Source organism: Microcebus murinus, chromosome 17, assembly GCF_040939455.1.
Source record: "Microcebus murinus isolate Inina chromosome 17, M.murinus_Inina_mat1.0, whole genome shotgun sequence".
NCBI lineage: Eukaryota > Metazoa > Chordata > Mammalia > Primates > Cheirogaleidae > Microcebus > Microcebus murinus.
In genome coordinates, this window is record NC_134120.1 from 2414013 (window position 1) to 2438862 (window position 24850).

Here is a 24850-nt window from a genome sequence, read left to right on the forward strand (position 1 = left end):
ACCCCGGCCCGACGGGCCCTGCACTCCTCGCTTGTGGGCGCCACAGTCTAACTGAGACTCCAGCCCTTCCCGGTGTTCCCAGGCTACCGCCGTCTGCAGTCCTGGGCAGAACGGGGCCGAGTTCAGGGAGACGACCGGAGCCTGGTCCCGCTTCCTTCCTCCCCTCCCCTCCGTGTGCTGTCCTCTGACGGTGGCGTTTGCAGTCTCACCCGCGACTCCCCTCGCCGTGCCTTAATAAACAAACAAGGAAATGAAGGACGAGGACCCTCTCTCTCTCTTCCCCCGTCACCTTGGAAGGAGCAGCTTCACCCTTGCGCTAATCACCTCCTAACGTGAGGCGCAGAGAGCACAGGGAGCAAACAACCAACGTTTGCTTTCAATTTGGGCGTGGTCCTCAGTCACCCAGCCGTGGTGCCCGTTCCCTTCAAGGACTGTCATGGGAGCTGCCACCAGGGCAGCTACAGGGCCCGAGAGTGGGCGCTGGGCGGGCACCCCGCGCCCAAGGCAATGCCGAGGGCCTCCAGGGCGCGGACGCCACGGCGAGTTCCAGCGCGGGCGCAAAAGCAGGTGTTTAGAGTCTGGGACAGCAAACCGCGCCATCCCGGCCTCCCCGCCATCCGCCGCCGCACCACAGATCTCCCCAAATGTAGAGGCTCCGAACAGACAGCCGTGCACATGCACTGCGCACGGCTCCCGCGGGGCGGGCACTCCGGAGCCGCCTGGCTGGGTGGCTCTGGCCCCAGGTCTCTCTCCAGCCTGCAGCCCAGGTGTTGGTCTGGCCGAGGTCCTCCGAAGGCCGCTCCCAAGCAGGTGGCCCCAGGGCCGTGGCTGGTTCCTGGTCCTGCAGAGTCTCCGCGGGGCCACGCCCCGGCCCTGGGCTTGGGGTGCCGTCTCCCTGCAGGGCGGGGCCTGCACAATAGAGGGAGCAGCCTCGGAAATCACACCCGGCGTTGCCGCGTCACCTGTTGGTCGCACAGGTGAGCTCGGTTCCGTGTGGGCGGCACCGCAGGGGTGTGAGTGCTGGGCGCAGGTGGGCTGGGGCCCTTGGAGGCCAGAGCAGGAGCGCATGAGACCGCCTACGGCAGAGGGGAATAGCTTCTCGGAGAACCTAATTAGCAGTTTCCAGACCCGTTCCTTTTCTTCTTTTTACAAAGCAGGACCCGTTTTATGGAAAGCCTTGTTACGGAATCGCAGTTCATATCCAAACAAGCGTAGAGCCATCCAGGCCACGCACGCCGGGCTGCAGGTTCCCCCGCCCGAGCACCGGCTGCTCCACCCTGCCACGGGACAGAGGCTTAGCCCAGAGGCAAGAGCACACGGGCCGCCGGGCCCTGCGGGTGGTCCCAGCGTCACCAGGAACAGCTTGGGAAAGACGTTGGGCAACGCCCGTGGCCGGGTAAAACACGCGTGTCCTTCAGGCCCGTCAGCTCCAGTTCTAGGAATCCGTCCAGCACACGCCCTTGCGTAAGAGCACAGAGCTGGGGACACGCATGTATGTGGTGCCGGGGCTGTGGCGACGTTTGAGCAACATTGAAACGCCCGTTGATGCAGCCCTGGCTGAGTAAGTGGGAGGCTGCCAGACAGAGGGGTGCTGGGCACCTCTTTAAAACTTAGGTGCCTGTATTGACACAGAAAGATTCATTGTTACACTAAAAAAAGCAACCTGCAGAACACCACTTACGGTTTGATGTCATTTTCGTAAAAAAGAAAAAAAGATATGCACATAAAGACTTTTTTATTTTATTTTTTTGAGAGTCTCACTCTGTTGCCCAGGCTAGAGTGCCGTGGCGTCAGCCTAGCTCACAGCAACCTCCAACTCCTGGGCTCAAGCGATCCTCCTGCCTCAGCCTCCCAAGTAGCTGGGACTACAGGCATGGACCACAATGCCCGGCTAATTTTTTTTTTCCCTATTTTTTTTTTTTAGTTGTTTGGCTCATTTTTTTCTATCCATAGTACAGACAGGGTCTCGCTCTTGCTCAGAGACCCACTCCGTCAGCAAGCTCTGGGGTGCGCAGGTGACATGCGCACGGAGTGGGTCTCGAACAGGTGCGGGGAGGGTGGCGGTCCCGGCACGCAACGGATTCTGTCCTCTCTCTGTTCCTGCATTTATCTACCCAAATCCTGCCGCCTGCCCCCTCTGCCTTCTCCCTGGTGCTCAGCCTTGTAGACAGCTCCTGCTCACCCTCAGCTGGGTCGTCGCTTTGGGGCATTTGACTCCTGAACCTTCACCTCCCATCTGGTGACCCCACAGCCTGCTCAGAAGGACGTACGAAGTCCTCCCCGCGTCCTCCAGGGCCTGCGTGACCTGCTCCAGCCGCCTCCCCTGCACAGTCCTCCTCCCTCCAGACTCCTGCCCCCCTCTCCTGCACAGTCCTCCTCCCTCCAGACTCCTGCCCCCTCCCCTGCATAGCCCTCCTCCCTCCAGACTCCTGCCCCCCTCCCCTGCACAGTCCTCCTCCCTCCAGACTCCTGCCCCCTCCCCTGCACAGTCCTCCTCCCTCCAGACTCCTGCCCCCTCCCCTGCACAGTCCTCCTCCCTCCAGACTCCTGCCCCCTCCCCTGCACAGTCCTCCTCCCTCCAGACTCCTGCCCCCTCCCCTGCACAGTCCTCCTCCCTCCAGACTCCTGCCCACCTCCCCTGCACAGTCCTCCTCCCTCCAGACTCCTGCCCCCTCCCCTGCACAGTCCTCCTCCCTCCAGACTCCTGCCCCCTCCCCTGCACAGTCCTCCTCCCTCCAGACTCCTGCCCCCCTCCCCTGCACAGTCCTCCTCCCTCCAGACTCCTGCCCCCTCCCCTGCACAGTCCTCCTCCCTCCAGACTCCTGCCCACCTCCCCTGCACAGTCCTCCTCCCTCCAGACTCCTGCCCCCTCCCCTGCACAGTCCTCCTCCCTCCAGACTCCTGCCCACCTCCCCTGCACAGTCCTCCTCCCTCCAGACTCCTGCCCCCTCCCCTGCACAGTCCTCCTCCCTCCAGACTCCTGCCCCCCTCCCCTGCACAGTCCTCCTCCCTCCAGACTCCTGCCCCCTCCCCTGCACAGTCCTCCTCCCTCCAGACTCCTGCCCCCCTCCCCTGCACAGTCCTCCTCCCTCCAGACTCCTGCCCCCTCCCCTGCACAGTCCTCCTCCCTCCAGACTCCTGCCCACCTCCCCTGCACAGTCCTCCTCCCTCCAGACTCCTGCCCCCTCCCCTGCACAGTCCTCCTCCCTCCAGACTCCTGCCCCCCTCCCCTGCACAGTCCTCCTCCCTCCAGACTCCTGCCCCCCTCCGTGCCCTGGCAGCCCTGCTGACTCTGAGCTCCAGCTCACTCACCGTCCGGCTGCAGCGCGTGCACCTGCCTTTGCTCTTAGCCCGCCACACTGCTCGGATCGACCGCTGGCCTGGCCCAGAGCACTTCCACACCCCCTTGCGCACACTCCTGCCCGTCTCCCAGCACTCAGCAGGGCCACCACCACCTGAGGGTTTGGTTCCTCTCCGTCCCCTGGTGCAGAACACGGCTCCCGTGACCTTGCTCGGCAGGTTTGCCGCTGCCGTGTGTCCAGCATCCTGCTCAGTACGTCCCCGTGCACTGGCGAGCTGAGCCGCCCGTTTCCCTGCACACCCGCCCCACACTCCCAGCTGCCTGCCAGGTGTCTGTCTCGGCGTGGCTTGCGGCACCCTGGTCAGCACATGCCACAGACAGACAGCAGGCCTTCACGGTCTCCCCAGCACGCCCGCACGCCCAGCTCCGGGTGCAGGGGGCGCGGAAGCTCTCCAGCCGTCACTTCTCCGTCCGTCCTGGACCGAGCATGGACACCTGATCGGACTCTTAACTCCAGGCCCCAGAGGCTGGCCTGGCGTGTCACCGAGCAGACCAGAGACAAAAGGCCCACTGCCGCGCGTGCGTCTGACGCGGCCGCAGAGCCACTGCATGCCGTTTATAAATCCCAAGAAACACGTAATTAAACTGCTAAGCCTGTAAGGCTCAGGAAACTTAAAAGCGTTCTGACTCATCCCGGTACCCCCTGCAGAATCTCAGCAGAATTTGTACTTGAGGAAACCGAGGGGAGAAGACTTAGAACAAAATAAAATGTCAGCGAAGCGAAACGTCAGATGCTCCTTTCTTATTCGTCTTCCAACTTGAAAGAACCCAGCAGGGCTGCCTGATTACTCATACTCACTGAATTTTGGGGGGTACAAATTCAAGGATAGAGATCAATTCAGACAAACTCACTTCCAGAAGGCAGAGAACCGCCCTTCTGCTTTTGTAGGTGCCAAAGGACAAAGTTTCCCTCCGACCTCTGAAGGTTTGCTGAAAACTCGACGCGCACAAGGCAGATTAACTGGAGAAAAAGCAAACGAAATGCATTCACGTGCACGCAGGGCGAGCCCCAGAGCGGTTGCCCGAGCCCAGTGCCGTGCGGAAGCTCGAGTGGGGGCTTGGGTCGTGGCAAGGCCGCGGGCGGGCGTGCGTGCGGGGAGGCCTGGCTGGCAGAGGTGGTCTTGCTACTTGAGGAAGCACCGCGGCCGGCGGCCCCGAGACTGGGTGATGGTGGCCGCTTCTCCCAGACCCTTCGAGGAGTCGGACCCGGTCAGTCTTTCAGGAGATCTGGACCAGGGAAGACCTGGCTGCGTCCACGTGGAGACTGCAGACCTCCCTGGCAGAAGACAGCTTTGCGCTTTCCTGTTGCCTGGCTCTCCGGCAGGCATCTCAAAATACGCCAGAGAAGTGTATTCTGCAGTGAAATGTTGGGATTTCCTCTGGCCCCCACTTTCTCATATTAAAAGTCAAGTTGATAACTTTGGAGAGGTTTGGGTTGGAGGCTGTTAGAGACAGACAAAAAGGAGCGGATAACGATTGGGATGATCGCAGAAGAGTGAGTTTGAATGTGTCATCCCGTGTTTGCTTGGGTCACTCTCTCAGTCCTGAGACCAGATCGGTTTGGTTACACAGTTGGGTCCCTTCTTAGGAGGTGGCATTGCTGATGGACAAGGCCTCCAGAAGTGATGTAGGCAAAGAGGTCTGTAATAAAAGGCATTTTTATGGAAACAGAAGAAAAGCAAATGTTAATGTCTCGAATATTCTACAGGCCAGCTGTTTTGTTTTGTGTTTTGAAGTCTCCAGAGCATCTTTAGGTTGCCGTGGCAACCTGACAGGTTTGTTTTGGGTTGTAGTTTGAGTGAGGTGTTTAAGTGAGCTGAGTAGTATGTCTGTATGTCGGAAGGCAGGAAGGCTGTTTCTTTCTAAAGTTGTGATTTTCCCCAAAGTTGATTTAAGTTGTCTAGCTTCAGTTTGTAGGACTCTTTTAAAAAGCACAGTTTTAATTTTTAGTGATTCGAAGTCAGAAAAGTGGAAGAAAAATTTGAAAACTTCACTCTGGAGACATGTAGCCAGGAAAAACAATAAAAACTGAAAACAATGGACGAGGCTAGAATTTAACAACAGGTGTACTAGTAGTTTTTTTTTTTTTTTTTAATGTAATCTTTCTCTCTCCAGTCCCCCAATTCTCCCAAAGACAAACCATAGTAGGACTGATTTATTCATAAAATAAGTTTTTGTCTTATTATACTTGGCCTGATTATTTGCATAAAGTATAGTAAGAGTAGTAACTGGCCATATAGGCTCTTTTTATGTTAGTTTTGCTGGAACTTTTACAATAAGGAATCTCAGATTAGACTTTCAAAATCCTTGAGGCTAGGAGGCTGATGACCAAAGATTGGTCATCAGAGTGTGTTTGCAACACCTACACCAATTGGGTGAATTCCTCTTTTCTCAAGGTCCCCAAATAACTTGAAGTTCCCTGGCCTGTCAGAAAGTGACATTTTTTACTCCCTACAGGACAGGAACCTTGTAAAGGAACCATGTGGATCAGGCACCAGGCCAGTCTTTCTAAGGGGCTTTTTGTTAGCTTTGTAAAGTCAACCTCAAGCCCTCAAAGTCGTCTCGTCATATCTGAAAATATGCTGTTCCATTCAAAGCCTAGTAAAATAACCAATGTCTCTAATTGCGTTTCATTATAAAAGAAAACAGATTCTTACTGAGCTTATATAAATAACCACGTTGCCATAAATGAAGAATAATCACACATAGTTTCTAAATTTTGGAGAAATCAAGTAGAGAGAAAGATAAATGTTTTATTTTTCTCACCAAAGTATACTTTGCCCCATTGTTGTAAGTTATAAATAGCTCAAAAGAAAAAAAAGTTTCCTTGACTCTTAAAAACAAAACATAAGAGAGAATCAGCAATGCTTTAAACAAAAAAAGTCATAAAAAATAATTTTAGTACTCTATCAGTTCAGTCCCATGTGATTAAATCTTATTCCGCTTGAGGTTGGGTTAGCAATCTTTAATTAGAGTCCTGAAAGGTTTTACCTGGTCCATGGGTATGATCTCTAAAATTATAAGAAACTTGTATTCAAGAGTATGTCTCAGGGTCCTGTCTATGAATTTCTTTAAAAAAGAAGCAAACTTTGGGCTGTAGTCAATTATAAACTGCTTTTTGAGAAGAATTATAATAAAACAATAATTATCTATAAATGATAAAAGACTTAGAATAGTCATGGTTAAAGAGGTAATTGACAAGGAAATTTGATTATTTCTGTGGCATACAGCAATCTAACAGAATAATCATAATTATTACTGATAACATATACCAAAGCATAAAAAAATTTTAGGAATCTCATATAATGTTGGGACATACATTAATAACACATTTATACAAATATAATGCTTTTCATATAATTGATAATGCTTCTCAGATAATTGATAATGCTTCTCATATAATTATAACATACCAAATAAGTCTGATATGCCTCCCTTGGATTTCTAGGGATCCTAACATCAAAAGTTAATTTGAGGTCAAAAAGAGTGAATTTAGAATTTGAATTTGATTTTGGAAAGTTTGTCAAATATCAAAGGTTGAACACATCAATGCAAAACAACATCAAGGTCACTGTGAAATAATGGTCATTCATTTTGCCAAAGTGATACTTCAAAGATTTCAGAAAGTACAAATCTTTATTCTTTGATAAAGCGGAGACTCAACTTTCCAATAAAAATACCTAATAAAGACAGCTTGAGGCAAACAAAATTTATCTCCTCCCCTCTCCCCTTTTTTGAGGTTTACTCAAAAGATAAACAGAAATTTTTTATCAATACTATGTAAAAATTTAGTTTGAAAGAAAAAACCAATTTTTTTACCTTTCTATCAATCTATTATTCATGTCAAAAGCTAATTTTAATAAATTCTTAAAAACAAATCTATTTAATCTCCATTAGGTATAACCACAAGGTAAACTTTTTATAAATTTTTACAACTTTTTCAGTTTTAAAACATTTCTATATCTAGTTTTATTTATTTTTTTAGTTCTTGAATTTCCTTCAGAAAAACCACATTTTTATGTCTTTTTATATAACCTTTTGTGATCAAAACCACACTCTACTTTCCTTATACACTTGGCATATGGAATTTTTAAATATCCATTTGTTTTGTTTAATTATATATATTAATTACGATGTTAATGCTTAATAAGCCTAATTTTTAGTGAAAAACCTAGGAAGTAAGTGATTTTAATTCCGTGCTAGATGCGAACCGGGGCCGTAGGGCAGAGCTGTGCTGACCACGTCTGTAGGACAGACTCTCTCCCGGCTGGTCAGGAGGCTCGGCTGGGCCGGGGAGGACCGCCCGGGCACTGTGTCCAGACCGCCCCACGGCCACTTGTCTAGACCTCAGAATCCAAAGGCTTAAATCTACAGACATAGTTTACAGACAAGTATCAAAAACTATTGTAGAAGTATCAGTTTTATGTCTTTAAAAACATCTGTCACAAACAGTACAAACCTGGGTATGTGACCAATACACCCGGGTAAAGGGGAAAAAAGTCTAAATTAAATTTTGAAGTCATTTGTATTTTATTTCACCACTGATCTTAAAACTATATTTACCAAAGATAACTAAACTCATGTGAACTTGAAAAACATTTGAGCTTATTTATTTAATTTATGAGCACTCATTTACTTATAAGTCAAATTGATATCACATGGACAAAAATATATAAATAGAGACATGTAGGCTTATATATATAAAAATGCAGGACATAAATAAAGACTTTATAGCTTTGATTTTAAAATTCTAGTCATGAAATTGATAAAACTCACTAGTTTTTTTAAAAAAAAAAAACAGTTAGATTAAAACTGTGTCCATGTAGATGGGAAATTTAGAGCTCATGTGTCTCACATGGTCACAGCCTTCACAGAGTTTTAGAGAAAACAGGGTAGTAAATTTATATCTAAATTTACTAAAGAGAGAGAATTTAAGTTAAGCTTTTTTTTTTTAAAGGAAGAGTGTTGGTGTGTTAGAGGAAGATGAAAAGTGGAGGGCAAGGTCACACGCAGTCGTGGGAATGGGCCGCAGGATTTTATAAGGAGACCAGTCTCTTGCGGAAAGGTAGCTCTTAATTCAGCCTCTGGCTACTGCGCTCAGGGTGGAGCTCATTGCAGGACGGGCCAACAGAGCATCTGCAGGTTTTAGGGCCTCAGAATTTAAATATGTGAAAAGCAGGCACAGTTGAAAGTCAGAGCGTCTAGACCTTTAAAGATCAAGGGTTTTACTTTTACGCTGGATCCCGGGTCCCCAAAAAGAGGGAAAGGCCAATGGGGCCAGGCGGCACAATGCTTTCACTGTGTACTTTGCTACAAAGGCATTTTTACAAGTGTTTAAACCAAATCTCTCTTATCTAAATGCAGGAAGAGACAACCAGGCCCTGCAGTAGTGACCACGCACCGTGAACGGCTGTTGTCAACCACCCCGGGACCGCCCTTCCCGCCAGGGCCGCGCCAGCCGCACACGTGGGCCCCGCCGGCCGCACCCACGGAGCTCAGGCTCTGCGCCCCGCACACGGTCCCCAGAGCGGCCCGGTGCCACCCGGGAGACAGCAGAGGACGCTGTCTGCATCTTCCGACTCCACAGGAGGACAAAAGATCCCAGATATGGGTGAGTGGAGCCTTTTCCTGTGTTCTTAAGGAGTCTGAGCTATGAGACCTCTCCTCTATGAATAGATTCTTCCGTGCAGCTCTAAAGAGTAAGAATGAGTAGGGGGAGAACAAGCAAACACGAGAACACAGGGACCAGGCTCGCCTCCGAGAGAGCTTTTGGTTGACTGAAAAAAATTCCCAAAAATGGCATCAAAGAGGAAAAGTAGAAAGGCCTTTTAAATACATGTGTAGATATATGTGTATAACTTGAATATTGTTAGCTTTTCAGTAAGCTGACTTCTGACCACTGAGCTCCCTTTAAAAAAGCCTTTAAATCTTTTTTCTTTTTTTTTATTATTATTATTTTTTATTTTGGCATATTATGGGGGTACAGATTTTAAGGTTTCAATAAATGCCCATTTCCCCCCCTCCACCCTAAATCTTTTAATATTAGATTTTAGCTGGGACAAACAGCTGATATTCCTGGCCTTGGAATTTTTTTTTTTTTTTTTTACTGAAAGTACCCATCCAAGTGAAAGCCATAAGCTTTAATCATGGACTCACAAGATATCTCTGAAGGGGTGAATGAGCACCCCCCAAAGTCGAACGTCACCCCAATATCACAGCAGGCAGTTTGAACCTACGAGGGATCCCAACTTTGTTCAAGATCAGATTTTTTGCTTTTGAATTTAGTCAAGAGAATTTCTAAGGCTAGTCATAAAACTATTATGTGACTTAAAAAAAAAATCTTTCTATCAGTTATTTGGAATAAGAGATCTCTAAAATTCTTTTGTTTGTTAATTTAGGGGTCTTTCTAATTTAAAGGATCTCGCTTTTGACCACTGCTTGGATGTCCCGCGGCGTGCTTATTGTAGCAGCAGCTCGGTGCGAAAGCCTCTTTAGGGAAAGCGCAGGATGGGATTCTTCAGGCTCAGAAAAAGAGATGTTTCCTGACAAAGGGACAGAAGAGAGAGCCCCAAAATCCCTGCCCCCAGAAAAATTCACTCCCAGGAAGAGTCTAAGATTGTAAAAGACTCCTGTTGTCACGGCCAGTTAAGGACGGCGTTTGTGTACCCCACCAATTTGTGGGGGGCTGCAGGCCACAGACCCGTGAGCCCCCGGGAGGGGCTTTCTCAGCACTCACTGGGCGGCTCACGTCGGGAGGACTCAAGCCCCGTGTGCCTGGGGCGTCTCACGAGGACAAACTCCCTGAGAGTCTGGCGCGTTTGGGACAAAAAGTCATCGGTCTCGGGTTCCCAGCCACTTTCAGACTAGCCACCCGCCACGCCCCAAAATCACGCTCCCGCAGACTCCGAGAGAGAGTGCTCCCGCTGGGTCCCAAGTGAAGCAATCCGGGACACGGGACAAGACAGGAGGGAGCCCCATGCCGTCCCTCTCCTTGTGACGGGACAACCCAGGAAGACGGAGACGAAGGAAAAGACGATTTCCGGGAGGTAACGGATTGGACAGTGCGAATGTCTATACCTGAGAGCACACCCGCGTGGCTGCGCCCAAGCCCAGCCGCACAGATCTTCTCTCCCGTTAGTCAAGGTTTTGGAGAAGATAAAGGAGCGGCGATTTTGTGTGTGTGTTTCCAGTTAAATAATAACTTTGATAAAACAGATGAAAACTGATGTTTAATTTCCTCTTGACCAGATTCCAGAGAGAGAGAGAGAGAGAGAGAGAGAGAGAGAGAGAGAGGGGCCAGGGATCTGGCTGATAAGAAAGTCTGCCCTTGTGTTGGCCGATGGGGTCCTGGCGTCCCTCCCCTGCAGCCTCCAGAAGGCCGGGGCTTCTGTGTCCTGGTCACCACACCAACACGGTAGGGGTCACGGGAAAAACTCCCCTTTCGGCCTCTGAAGGATTGTGACAAAATCAACTCATAAGAGGCAGATTAATTGGAGAAAAGGCTGTGAAATCTATTAACGTGCACAGGGGGAGAGCCACAGAGTGGCCACCCACCCTCCACGGGGGTCGGAAGCTCACACAGCATCCTGGGCTTTCAGGAGGGGTTCGGGGCACGGCCAAAGTCAGCCTAGGGTGGTGAGTCGGGGCAAGTGGCCAGACAGGTTGGCGGGGAGAAGAGGAGGCTGGGGCAGAGGCCGCCTCGTTAAGTGCATGGAACCTTGCGGGTGGCAGCCCTCAGAGAACCCGACAGTGAGTGTTTCTTGCAGACCTTTAAAGATGTCAGACGCTCAGGTAGCCTTTCCGGGAAGATCCGACTGAGCTCACGTCGACTCTCCGCAGACGGAATCCCCCCCCCCCCAAGGCAGCTTTGCGGGGCTACTGCTGTGGGCTGGCTCCCTGACAGCCACCTCGAAATACGTCAAAGAAATGTACTTCGGGGTAAAATATTTTGGTTTTCTTCAGTTTTTATGCAATCAGAAGAGGAACTAAAATATATAATTAGGCGTATAAGTCATATCAAATTCATTTTGAATTGTTTGGGTTAATGTGCTTTTTTATCCTTACGTTTGGGGGGAAATCTGGAAGTCTGGGCAGCTACTCAGCGGGAATCGGTCCCTACTACGCCCCTCTGGGCGGGCGGCTGGTCTTTCAGGCCGTCCTTTCTGAGATTGCTTTTGCCCATTGCTGCACACTTAGACCACACTTTTTCTTATAACTGAAAATTTTGCAGGCTCTCTCTGCTTCTATGTACATAAATATGTGGCTGGCACAGTGGTGGTGACTTTTCTCAGGTTTGCTGATATAGTTTTCTAAATCAAAAAGAACCAAAGAGTAGCCAGGCGCGGTGGCTCACAGTTGTAACCCTAGCACTCTGGTAGGCAGAGGCGGGAGGATAGCTCAAGGTTAGGAGTTCAAAACCAGCCTGAGCAAGAGCAAGACCCCGTCTCTACTAAAAATAGAAAGAAATTAATTGGCCAACTAATATATATATAGAAAAAATCAGCCGGGCATGGTGGCACATGCCTGTAGTCCCAGCTACTCGGGAGGCTGAGGCAGGAGGATCGCTTGCGCCCACACGCACACACCCCCCACACAGACACACACACACACACACACACACACACACAACACTTTTCTTGCATAATCAACTCTTTGCTCTGACTCACAGCGTTTTTCCCTAGTGCATAAATGAAACCAAACCCCTCCCATTATGCACCCTGGGAGCATAGAAGTCCTACAGAGAGTTGCCTGAGTGTTTACATGGTAAAAAATACACATATATGTATTTATTAACAGCAATGTTGGAGGCCAGAAATAGCAGATACGTTGACAGTTCAGAAGCTGAGAGTTGAACATCTTTTATCCCCCCAGTTATTCACAAAAACGTCTTCCTGTTACCATAAATACAGATACATCCAGGCAGGGTCCTTCCTGGAGACACCCGCGAGGGCGTGCGGGACAGTGGGGACGGCCGGGGGCCACGGTCCACGCGTCCCTCCAGGCCCTCCGTGTTCAGCAGGTGACAGCTGGACGCCAGGGGGCTTGCAGGCGTGGACGCAAACAGGCCGGGAGGAGCGGGGCCACGCCTGGCACTGGAGCCCCTCCACGCCGCGGCCCGGCGGCAGCCAGAGCGCCAGCGTCCCCCGGCCGGCGGCGGGAACGGCTCCTCCGTTGCTGGGCAGAGGAAATTCGCTCCCAGTCCAAAGGGAAAAGCGATTCCGGGTTTTAAGGCCTGAAATAATGCGCTGTTGTGGCCGTGACGCTGCCCTGGGTCTCTTTTTTCCTGTGTTCGGTGTAGCACAGGCTCTGTGGGAGAAAAATAACCTCAGAACAGAAGAAAAGCACCGACACTGGGCAAGTCACGACCCGCGGGGATTAAGCGCACGGGGAACTCCGAAGGGCCTTCACACGACATGACCGAAAAAGGGAAAGCCGCTTTTAGCAGACGCCGGGCCAATTCAGAAGCCGGCGGTCCACGCGGCGTGTTCACTCGGACGTGAACCTGGGCTTCGATGCTGGGTCTGCTCTGAGCTGTGGGCTCAGCCACTTGGTTCAAAAACCCAGGAGTTCCAGGTTCCTGGTGAGTGTATCGCCGTGACCACCCATCGCAGCTCTCGTCGCCTTCTTTTATCTCCTTAATCAAGCCTGAGTCTACTTATGGGGCTCCGTTCGCCCTTCGAAGTGGTGGAAAGTTTTGGGAGTGGATGGCGGTGACGGCTGCTCGGCACTGCGAGTGTAATTAATGCTGCCGAACTGTGTGCTAACACAGTTAACAATGGTACCTTGTATGTTGTCTATATTGCACCACCATTGAAAAACATTTTTTCATGTAGCCACCCAGAAATCTAAGAAAAAACATACTTTTTTTTTTTTAGTTTGACTAAAATGAGAAACAGGAAAAGAAACCAAAATTGTATTGTTAGTTATCATATATTTTGCTAAATGCATATGTCAGCCATTGATTGCTTGTCTGTGTTTAGAACAAATTCAAGAATACAATGAATTGTTTTACTGAAAAAAAAAAAAAAAACAGAACAAGTTGTGGTTGGGGCCATGGCTGGCACACACAGCGGGAGGGAGGGCCAGCCTGGTGGCCCAGGCCTGTGAGGCTTGTCCCCAAGGAGCGCCGGGGTGAGGACCCGTCAGGTTTCAGGTGTTGGGTCCTTGTCCCTGGGCGACCACACCACTCGCCGCCGCCCCCTCTCAGGCAGCCCTCTCTGAAGACGCCGTCCACGTTGCCCGTGGCCGCCCTTGTAAAGATCGATTTTGTCTGAGCCAGGTCAGTGTCCCCTAAAAGAATGTTCTTGAAAGGGCAGGGGGAGGGGGAGTAGCGGGGCTTGGAGACCTGAGAGCGTCAGACCCAGCGGAGGGTCCGGGGAAATCTGATCTGTGATTCGTGCACCCTGATCCGGGTAGAATGTCACAGGTCTATTTTCACTCTTTCCACCATCTCTGTTCCAAAAAAAAAAAGGGGGGGGGTTGTGAAATGTGGTTAGTAGTTTAAACTTACACAACTTAAATATTTAAATATTCTGCATAGAAACCACAATATTCTTCCTAGAGAGAGTGCGGTGAAGTCTTGATTACTAGTGGGGAGGGTGCAGACGGCCCGTGTGAACAGAGCAGAGACGGTGCCGACAGCCACACTTACTCACACTTACCCACACTTACTCACACTTACCCACACTTACTCACACTTACTCACACTCCTGGGCCGTCAGCAGAGGCTCTTTCCACTTGTCTGTGCTAAGAGCGATGCCCTTCCCTTTGAGTGCACTGCTATTTGCAGGTGTGGAGATGACTGAAAAGATTAAAATGTGACCAATCACGCCTTCTTTTGTGTGGATGTGTGAGGGTTTTAAAGGTAAACACAGAGTTTGTTTGGAGAACAAGGTTCCCCGAGCGCGCTCACGCCACCCACGTGTGCAGGAACAGGCCCTGGGGGGCCAGCTCTGCCCCCCGACGGCCACTCTGCACGGACACTAGCCAGGACCGCTAACGGGCGCTCCGAGCTCGTCTGCCTGGAATCACGAATGTTGACCATTTTAACGGACACGGTTAATTTTATTATTTGTGTAGCAGTTTTCAAACAGAGCCATCTTTTCACCCTTTCAAGAGTTCACAAGAATTCAGCTTCAGTCCGTTCTAGATACCTGGGCAACAGCGGGGAAAACAGGCCCCCACAGGGCCCATGGGGAGGGGTTCCAAAAGTGCATTCCCTGACTCTCTGGTGGTTTGGGAGAACTTGCTAAAGGCAAAGTTTTAAGAAAGTAGAAATGTTTTCCAAAATTACAGTGAAAATATGCATTTGAGGTCAACCTCATACAAATGCCTAATTTAGGGGAGAGATGTAGATTTTAGAAATTACATATACAACTGAATGTAGCTTAACTTTTAAGATGTGCTTATAGCAATTTAACATTTTGAAGAAAAAAGTTGTAATGCATATGAGCAAAATTCTGCTAGACATAAATGAATTCTCATGTAGCATAACTTTTTCAGTATTAGTGGATACAGGGTTAATATTTTTGTAAAAAAATTTTAATTTTAAGGCATCATTTTCCCTAATTAAATGATATATTTTCATATTGTTTATATGCAAAAAAAAGATGTATATGCCTCACTTTAACATTAAACTTGGTGCTCTAGGTAATCTACTTTGCACAGATTCCTTGCCAAACTAAGTCTAACCCAAGATGAGAAAACAAGGCAGTGGATTGGGAATGAGATGCGGCTGTAGCAAGTACTGGACTGGCAGGGGTGCTCCATGGAATACTTGACGGTCCCAGTCTGGAACAGGAGGGGTCAGGTCCCTGAGATCTCTCAAAATGCTAAGTTTGGTTCCAGATGGATCTCAGGCAGAAAGTATGCCCATAGCTCTGTGTGTCAAGGTCTGCGTTGGGGAGAGAGAGAGGGCAGCTTTAGTGTCTCAGTATTAACAGGCCGCTATAACAAAATACCTTAGACTGGATATGTTATAAATGACAGAGATGCATTGCTCACGGTTCTGGAGGCTGGAAGTCCAAGGTCCAGGCACCAGCAGACTCCGTGTCTGTCGAGGGCCCCTCCGTCGGAGACGGTGCCTTCTGAGTCTGCACCTGCCAGAAGGGGCAAACAAGCTCCCTGGGGCCTGTTTTATAAGGCCCCAATCCTATTCATGAGGACAGAGACCTCACCCCTGATCGCCTCCCAAAGGCCCCGCCTCTTAATACTACTGCATTGGAGATTAGGTTTCCACGTAGTTCTGGGAGGACACAAACCTTCAGACCATAGCACTTAGATACTTTTCCTGTAAGATCTTAGGTTCGTTACAGTTCAACATAACTCCTCAGTTTTAATTATTAATAATATCATGGGTGTAAGTAATAGCAAATAATTCAAACAAAGTTGACTAAGGTTTTTTGTTTGTATTGTTATTTGTTTGTTTAAATCAGAGTGTGGTTTAGATTTTCAGTGATAAACAAGAGGGATAATTATGAATTCTTAAGTTTTTAGTCCCTTCAAGACAAAGATTATGTCTTTTTTTTTTTATACCTCCAAATCCAAAGACATAGTAATCCTTCAAAACTGGCTAAAATATGGGTGGATGAAAGGATGAATGGATGAGAAGGATAGATGGTGGATGAATGGATGATGGGTGGATGGGTGGATAGAAGGTTGGATAGATGGTGGTGGATGATGGATGGATGGGTGGATAGAAGGTTGGATAGATGGTGGTGGATAGATAGATGGATAGAAGGTTGGATAGATGGTGGTGGATAGATAGATGGATAGAAGGTTGGATAGATGGTGGTGGATGGACGGGTGGATAGAAGGTTGGATAGATGGTGGTGGATGGATGGGCGGATAGAAGGTTGGATAGATGGTGGTGGATAGATAGATGGATAGAAGGTTGGATAGATGGTGGTGGATAGATAGATGGATAGAAGGATGGATAGATGGTGGTGGATGGACGGGTGGATAGAAGGTTGGATAGATGGTGGTGGATGGACGGGTGGATAGAAGGTTGGATAGATGGTGGTGGATGGTGGATGGATGGGTGGATAGAAGGTTGGATAGATGGTGGTGGATAGATAGATGGATAGAAGGTTGGATAGATAGTGGTGGATAGATAGATGGATAGAAGGTTGGATAGATGGTGGTGGATGGTGGATGGATGGGTGGATAGAAGGTTGGATAGATGGTGGTGGATAGATAGATGGATAGAAGGTTGGATAGATAGTGGTGGATAGATAGATGGATAGAAGGTTGGATAGATGGTGGTGGATGGTGGATGGATGGATGGATGGATAGAAGTTTGGATAGATGGTGGATGGTGGATGGATGGATGGATAGAAGTTTGGATAGATGGTGGTGGATGGATGGATGGATAGATAGAAGTTTGGATAGATGATGGTGGATAGAGGGAGGGAGATAGAGAGTGACAAAACAGGAGTGAAACTCCTTAGGCTTAATGGACTCAGTGGCATCTTACTAATGGAGAGGACATTTTCATTGGATATAGAGCCTTGTAAGTCATATTAATGTACTCAGTCATGTTTCTCAAAGTGTAGCCTATGCACATAAGTATAAAAAGTATAAGTATAAAAGTATAAGTATAAAAAGTATAAGTATAAAAGTATACTTATACTTATATAAGCATAAGTATAAAAAAGTATATAAGTATACTTATATATACTTTTATAAGTATACTTATATATACTTATGCTTATAAAAAGTATAAGTATACAAAATATAAGTATATTATACTTATAGAAGTATAAAAAGAAATCGGGGTACTTGTCAAAAATGCAGACCAGTGGGCTGCTTCTTAGATCTTCTAAATTAGAATTGTTAAGGGTGTGTTTCTACAAGCTCTTTATGTGTTATCATGTTGAAAATCACTCACAAATAGGTTCCAAAAGCAAGGAAATAAGGCATCTTAAGTTTTATTATGTTTTTCCATTTCTCTGCCTGTGGCATAACTAAGAAAGGAAAACAAGGAGAAAGTTAGTCTGTCAGCAGGGAGGGCTACGGAATCACGGAGTAGAAGCATCGAAACTCAGACTGGCCTCCCAGGAGCAGACTGACCAAACCGCTTGTGCCAAGGGACAGGGAACACGTCTCAGCCCAGAGACGCTCCTGCGCAATAATTTCAGGACGATGTTATTGTTATTTTATTTTTTGAGACAGAGTCTCACTCTGTTGCCTGGGCTAGAGTGCTGTGGTGTCAGCCTCACTCACAGCAACCTCCAACTCCTGGGCTCAAGCGATCCTCCTGCCTCAGCCTCCCGAGTAGCTGGGACTATAGGCATGCGCCACCATGCCCGGCTAATTTTTTCTATATATATTAGTTGGCCAATTAATTTCTTTCTATTTATAGTAGAGATGGGGGTCTCACTCTTGCTCAGGCTGGTTTCGAACTCTTGACTTTGATCTATCCTCCCACCTTGGCCTCCCAGAGTGCTAGGATTACAGACGTGAGCCACCGTGCCTGGCCTGGACTATGTTATCCATAGCAATGTCTGACATCTCCATGTGGGGGAATGGCAAGTAATTTTATAAAATGATACTTTCTTTGACAGAAAATGCATCTTCACCATTTAAATACAATGCGAGTGGGAATCACACCGCAGCCTCACAGCCTGTCCCCGTCAGTGACGTCATAAGGTAGCTGGGGGAGGGGCAGTTCATGCCCGTGTAGTAGCGCACGCGAGTCTCGGGATCAGAAACGTGTTCCGACGCAAATGCCTCGGGGCTCGGCGCATTTTGTACATTTAAATAAAAAGTGCCCAGGTGTATGTTCGGGATAAATCACGGGAATTACGGGGCAGCTTGTGGGTTCTGTGCTTATCAGAAATAGATTCCCTGGAGCTAATGACTTTAACACCGCATGTGTGAGTCAAGCTATAGTTGAATGTGTGTCCTGCGAACGTTCGTGGATGCACGCTGCATGTTCAGCATTAACCGTGGGCCACTCTCCGGGAGACGAGCCCGGGGACAGAGACGCATTTATGAAGCTTCCCCTCCATCCCCGTAGTTCTCATTTCCTCTCTGCCCGCTCGGCAGCTGGTCCCACCCTGCCGAAACGCCACGGCAGCGGCGACAGCAGAGAGGGTCAGATATCATTTCACGCGTAATGTCCTTGCAGTTCACAGAGGGCGCACCCACTGAAAACGGGGTGCTGCTCCTCAGAGCCCACTATGAGGCGGACGTCACATTGGCTTTTAAAAGATTCAGAGACAGGTGCGTCGGAAGTAGAAGGTGTTCCACGGGGTGCTCCAACCCCAGCACCCAGCGCACAGGGCTGCAAGGAGGTGTCATCTCTCTGGAAGTCCCGGGCCATCCTCATATTTCAAATACATAGCAATGTACGGCAGGGCAGGGAGGCGATCAACTCTCTGCTTCCCCACTTGGAAAATGGCAGTGACACCTACTTTGAAGGCTGATGGATTTCCACCTGCCTCGATGGCCGCTCTGGCCACGCCCCTTCTCCATTCTGGTTGGGTGATACCCCTAACGGGTTGTTAAATATTTTTTAGTATTGCCTTGCCCGTTTCAAACAACTTTTTAAATCAAATGAAATCACTATAATCACCATTTATTGAACATGCATTGTTTAATAAATCAGAGACCTTATCCATTAAGTCCTTAAGTGGTATTATCACGTCTAATTAGCTCAACCTTGGAAACAAGGAAATGGAACGCAGGTGCCCCGCTGAGAGACGGAGTGGGCTGGAGCAGAGTTTGCGTTGCCGTGGCTCATGTCGTTCCTTACACGCTGGCCGCTAGACCTCGTCACCCACCCACTCTGAAGTCCTTGACAATTTCATGGGAGGGGCCAGGAATTATTTTTCTTCCTGAACGCCTAGGTCGGCCTTCTCCATGTCTAGACTCCTCAATGTTCTCTGACCCTGAATGGTTAGCACAGGAAGCGTGTACGAGCGACCCCATCCTTCCTCTACAGCTGGACCTAACTTCACGATGGTTCTGCTTGCCATTTTTCTGCTTCATGATGGCGCAAAAGTGATGCCCCTTCGGTGGAAACTGTGCATCGAGCACCCCTAAAACCATTCTGCGTTTCACTCTCAGTGCAGTATTCAATGCACCGCCTGAGATAGTCAGCACTTCATTACAAAATAGGGTTTGCGCTGGGCGATTCTGCCCGGCCGTGGGCTAAGGTCGGTGCCCGGGGCACATGTAAGGCAGGCGAGGCTGAGCCCTGATGTTCCGGAGGTCAGGCGTGTTACCTGCATTTGTGACTGATGATATTTGCAACTTGTGATGGGATTATTGGGACGTAACTCCATCATGAGTTCAGGTGAATCTGTGTTGCGAAAAACACTTTATTTTTCACATTTGAAATAAGTCAAAAATGTCACAAAATCACTTTAAAAAAATTTCAGACCGACAAACTAGCTCTGGAACACCAACGTGATCTGGGACCGCAGTCGCAGAAGCAGGGCTTGGCGAAAGAAGGAGGCTGGTGCTGCCCCGGCGCTGCAGAGACCGCGTGGAGTCCTTCCTCCCTGGATGTGGCGTTTTCCCCGGCAAGCGGGACTCTCCAGAGTGGAAGACGGAGACAGAAAGATCTGGAAATGCTGACGCACGGCACGCAGTTTGAGAGACTGGGTGCGACCAGGCTGGACGGGGGACAGCTTCAGGAGCAACAGGGTGGCAAATTCAAGTACATCCTCCGAGCGGGAAGAAGACGACTGACTCCACACGCTCGGGGTCGGGCCGGGGGAGCGGAATCAGCGCACGTGGGAGTCACCGAGAGGTGGGTTTGGATTAACGTGAGTTCCACTTTTCAAAAACAAAAGAGAGAAAGACTTTTAAATTGAAACATGTTTTTTATGGCCTGGGGAGTTTTCTGTCCCTGGACTTGATTAAGCCCAGGCCAGGCGAGCACTTAGTGGGGTGTCGCAGGGCACGGCCGAGCCTTTGATGTGTGTTTGGGTTACACGGCCTCCCAGTCTCCAGATCCGAGGAGCCTAACCTGTGAGCAGAGAAAGACACCAATCTTTCCAACCCCATGGCTTGTCCCGGGACCTGCCATTGCCTTAAACATTTTACACCGACGCGTTGAGCTATGGGTGGGCACTTGGGAAGGCTGCCGGGTGCCAGTCATTTTACCTTGGGAAGGAAAGGAGCCGTTCGTTCATCCTGCAGGGCTCACCAAGCGCCGCCCGGTGCCAGCCCTGCTCTGGTCACTTGGATTGTGTCAGGGAACGGAGCAGGCAAACATCCCGGCCCTTGCGGGGCCGACATTCCACCAGGATGCCGCAGACAAGGGACCCACAGGCTCTGTGAGTGCTATGTCCATCCCATCTGCATGCGGGAAGAAGCCTGGGCAGGGAGGAGGTGCCGGGGCCCTGGCGACCGGGCGGGCTGAGCGGAGAGGACCCGGCTCGGGGGCTGCCCACAGCGGGCTCTACGCAGAGCTGGCATCGCGATCCTTCCCTGCTCCCCTGTCTCAGTGTTAGTCATTGGTCTCGGCTTCCTTTGTCCCTAATTACAAGCAGTCTAAATAAATAAAGGGCAAAATGGACAGATGGGAACTGCACTGTGGTTGCCGTTGGGTTTTGTTCCCCCGCCTGTGTGCGGGGTCAGAGGTTAACCAGCGGCACCCAACGCGCGAGTTTTGGCAGAGAGCGGGAAAGGAGGAGAAAGAATTGGGGATAAATCACGCACTGATAGGGGGAGTGCCCACGGAGGAGCCGGATGGCAATTTTCTCAGCGCTCCTCATCCGTGGAGATCAGATTTCCTAAGAGGACAATGGAATACAGTAAACACGGAACCCCGGCGGGGCAAACTGGCTCGACACGTTTGAAGCACTTTGGCACAGTGCACCCAGTGCTGTAGGGAAACGTTCAGGTCCTTCGACTTTTAATCTTCATTTCTAAGTATTTGCACTGTTTTATAACATATATTTTTTATCTTTATAAGAGGAATATCTCCTTGTAAGTAATTAAAACAACCCAAAAGAGTAAAACACGAGGGTAAAATTTTCCATAATTCTCTTAGACTCACAGCTGCAAGCGTTTTGAATATGTCCCCAGACTTTGTATCACCCATTTGGAAATCGATGTGTGTGTGTATCTGCATGTATGTCTAATAATTCATAGTGTGCATATGTATGATAATGATAGAAGTATGTGTGATAGGTAAACATGTATGTTGCCTTAACCAAAAAGAGTTCATATGTGTTCTGCTGTGTGACTTAAAAATGTGTTGTGGACATTCATGCACACAGTATAGATCTACCTCATTTTTATAGCCAACAGCATGAAATTCCAGTATATGACAATAGTTTATTTATCCAACCTCTTTTTGATGAGCATTTGGATTTTTAAAAATTCTCACTGTTAAAAATTCTTCAATGAACATCATTATACATACGTGTATTGAAAATAAAATTCAGTGCATGTGTTGCATGATTTTACTTCTTATAAGCAGAAATGCCATGTCTAAGGGTATGTATATTTAATAATTTGGTAGACATCGTTCACTGTCCTCTACAAAATGTGGGGTCACATAACAGGATGTGCCTATTTATTAACAACTTCACCAGAAAAGTAATATTAATATTTTAGTCTTTGCCCATCTGACAGATGAAAATTATTACCCAGTTCTTCTCACTTGTATTTCTCTGATTGTTGCTAAACCTCAGCACCTTCCACACATATACGCATTGGCCATTTGTGTGTCTAGTGCAGGGATTCATCGTGTGTTTCGCATATTTCTCTCTTGGGCTACCTTTTCCTTGCAAAGCTTTTTCACCTTTATATGTTAGAGAGATTAGCAGTTTATCTATTGAATAAGCTACACATATTTTTGCCATCCATCATTTACGATATCTTTGGCCAAATCAATTACTGTTTTCCCTTTTTTTTTGGTCTTGGTCTTATGCTAAAACAACCAACAATAAAAAGTTTCCACTCCCAAAATTATTTTCTCTAGTTTATATTTTATTTTTTGACATATGTACTTTTTAATCCATTAATAATCTATAAAGTAGGCGGCCAAAGTTTTTCTTTTCCTCTAAAGATTATCTAATGTCTCTTTACTATTTATTGTATAGTCAAGTGTTGCTCCTTTGATTTGAGACATCATCTTTATCATATGTTTTAAAATCTCCAAATGGACATGGATCTATTTCTGTACTTTTTATTTTATTTCAAAAATCATTTGTTTCCCTGTCCGTGAGAACTGACCACCAAGCGGGACTGTCTGAGACCCTCGCTCTCCTCCTTCAAACTTTCCTGACCTAGCCCAGGGCATTTGCACTTTCAGATGAACTACATATTTTTCCATACCAAAATGAAATTTGGGTTGAACTTGCAGCTTGAGATTAATATGGGGCGGGAATAAACTTCTCTAGAATACTGATTTCCTCATATAAGCACAAGGTACACTCACTATTTTTCATAGGTTCTCTTTTGTATTTTTCAATATAATCATTTAGTTTAATGCATATCCCTTCCTTCCTTCCTTCCTTCCTTCCTTCCTTCCTTCCTTCCTTCCTTCCTTCCTTCCTTCCTTCCTCTCTCTCTCTCTCTTTCTCTCTCTCTTTCTCTTTCTTTCTTTCTTTCTTTCTTTCTTTCTTTCTTTCTTTCTTTCTTTCTTTCTTTCTTTCTTTCTTTCTTTCTTTCTTTCTTTCTTTCTTTCTTTCTTTCTTTCTTTCTTTCTTTCTTTCTTTCTTTCTTTCTTTCTTTCTTATTGTTTTGAGACAGAGTCACACTTTGTTGTCCAGGCTACAGTAAGTGCCGTGGCATCAGCCTAGCTCACAGCAACCTCAGTCTCCTGTGCTCAAGCGATCCTCCTACCTCAGCCTCCCGAGTAGCTGGGACTACAGGCATGCGCCACCATGCCCGGCTCATTTTTTGTATATATGTTTTTAGTTGGTCAATTAGTTTCTTTCGATATTTTTAGTAGAGACAGGGTCTCGCTCAGGCTGGTTTTGAACTCCTGACCTCAAGTAATCTGCCCACCTCGGCCTCCCAGAGTGCTAGGATTACAGGCGTGAGCCACCACGCCCAGCCTACATTTCTTATTATGCCAAATGTCAGGTGTGATATAGTGATGCTATTGTGAATAATTACACATAGAAAATATAGTAGAATTTTATATGTCCATATGCACGTTAAAAGATAGTATATTTTGTATACTTTAACAACTTTTCTGAACACATAATATTATTTTTTCAGTTAAGTTTTTGGATTTTTTAAAGTTTTCAATCATATAAACTATTTATAAAGATAATATTAGCTTTTAATTTCCAGTATTTTCATACAACTATTTTCTTGCAGTAAACCTTTAAAATAAAGACAATACCAGTAGACCAACCTGTCTGTTTCTCTTTTAAGTCTTCAATGGCTTTCTACAAATTTACTCTATCAATAATTTTAATTAATAAGGGTCTTCATCAGGAATGGATGTTGAATTTTTAATTGTGATCTTAATGTGTGTCTCAATGATCATAGTATTTGTCTTTTTTAATTGATATATATAAAATTACTCTTATTTTCCTAGAATAAAACCTACTTGCTTGTGGAGTAATATCTTTCTAATACACAGCAGGATTCTCTTGGCTGATATTTTTAATTAAAAATTTTGCGTTTATTTTCATAAATGATTTTGGTCTAAAGCATCTCTCTCTCTGTCTCTGCCTTTTTGTTTGTTTGATCTAATCTTTTTTGAAATGTCTTTATACAAGTTTGGTATGAGGATCAGCACATCCTTGTAAAATGAATTGGCATGCTCTGGAAGTATAACCTAGGAATCACCTGTTTTTTGGTTTTATAGAATTTTCCTCTAAAACTACTGAAAAGATCTTTGATATCTTTTAAACTTTGCTTATGACAATTGGTCATTCATTCCATTTATCATGAAGAAATAATGGGAAAATACACAATGTCAGGGTGTTCACGGAAGCATTGTTCTTATTAGTGCAATTCTGGAGGCAGGCCAGCATCCAGCACCGGGGAGTAGCTAAGCTACATGAGTCACGTGTCAGATGCGTGGACAGCCACTAAGAACAACAAACATGGAAAGTACATAGTAACACAAAGAATTTAGGGTATAAAAGTGAATCTGTATTATCATTTTTAACTCTGTAAAACACACGTGTAAAAAAGAAATGATTTTATGGGTTTATATCAGTAGGTTGCTTACTTTCTTTTAAAAAAATTTCCAAGCTTTCTGTAACGTGCTGTAAACATTGACAGCAAGTACTTGGGAGTCTGCTGCCTGGTCTGGTTCCAATTCACCCCTACGGGCTTATGACTGTGGGCAAATCCTATAACATCTCCAAGCCTCGGTTTCCTCCTCTCTCGGGCGTGAAGATTAGACACCTTATGTACGTATATAAACACACACAAGAGTTTCTGGCATGACGCAAATGCTACGCTAAGTGTTTGCAAGTTTTATTAAAAACATTAAAAGACAGAACAAAGGTAATTATTTTCCTAGAAACACCTGCGTTAACAGTTGCACCTTGCTATTCC